The following is a 1,161-nucleotide window of genomic DNA, read 5'->3' on the forward strand; positions in this document are numbered from 1 at the left end:
AGGTTGAAAAGGTATGGAGGTAGTATGCATCCCTGGTGTACGCCCTTCCCAATTTTGAACCATGCAGTGTTCCCTTGCTCTGTTCTGATGACTGCCTCCTGGTCGTTTATAGTCCTTGGTTTTAGTCCTAGGTCCATGACCCATCTTGAGTTGGGTTTTGTATATGGAGAGAGGTGTGGATCTTGCTTGAGTCTTCTGCAGGTATCTTTCCAATTTTGCCAACGCCATTTGTTAAAAAGGCTGTCATTTCCCCACTTAACAGATTTAATCTCCTTGTCAAAAATCTGTTGAAGATAGGTAGATGGGCTGATTTCCCGTTTCACAATTCTATTCTATTGATCTATGTGTCTGTCATTGTACCAGTACCATGCTGTCTTAACCACCATGGCAGTGTAGTAGGATTTAAAATCAGGGACTGAGATGCCTCGTAACTTTTTTTTTATTTTTGAGGAGTGCTTTGTTTATTCAGGGCCTCTTACTATTCCAAATGAAATTGGAGATTGCCTTTTCCATCTCATTGAAGAATGGGATTAGTATTTGTATTGAGATTGCATTGAATGTGTAAATTGCCTTTGGTAGGACTGTCATTTTCACATATTGAGTCTTCCTATCCATGAGCAAGGTGTAATTCTTACATTTCTCCAGTCTCTTCTTGTCTCTTTTAATAAAGTTTTGTAATTTTCTTTGAATAGACCCTCCTTTGTGCTTCTGGTTAGATTTACTTCCAAGTATTTAATCTTGTGATTAGCTGTTGTGAAGGGTATTGTTTTTCTTAGCTCCGGTTCTATATTTTGTCACTGTAGAAAAATTCAATTGATTTTTGAATGTTGAGCTTGTATTCTGCCACTTTACTGAATTTGTCAACTATGTCCAGTAGTTTTCTTGCTGATTCTTTAAGGTTTTCTAAATATACTATCATATCATCTGCATAGACAAATAATTTTAGCTCCTCTTTGCCAATCTGGATACCTATCATTTCCTTTTCTTATTGCTATCACTAAGACTTCCAATACAATACTGAATAGGAGAGGTGATAGTGGGCATCCTTGTCTAGTTCTTGTTCTCAAAGGGAATGCCTTTGACCTCTCTCCATTGAGAAAAATGTTGGCTCTTGGGTTTACATACATGCTATTTACTATGTTGAAGTAATCCCCCTCTAAT

This window comes from Elephantulus edwardii, unplaced genomic scaffold, assembly GCF_000299155.1.
Source record: "Elephantulus edwardii isolate Elephantulus edwardi_28Jun2011 unplaced genomic scaffold, EleEdw1.0 scaffold00169, whole genome shotgun sequence".
Classification (NCBI taxonomy): domain Eukaryota; kingdom Metazoa; phylum Chordata; class Mammalia; order Macroscelidea; family Macroscelididae; genus Elephantulus; species Elephantulus edwardii.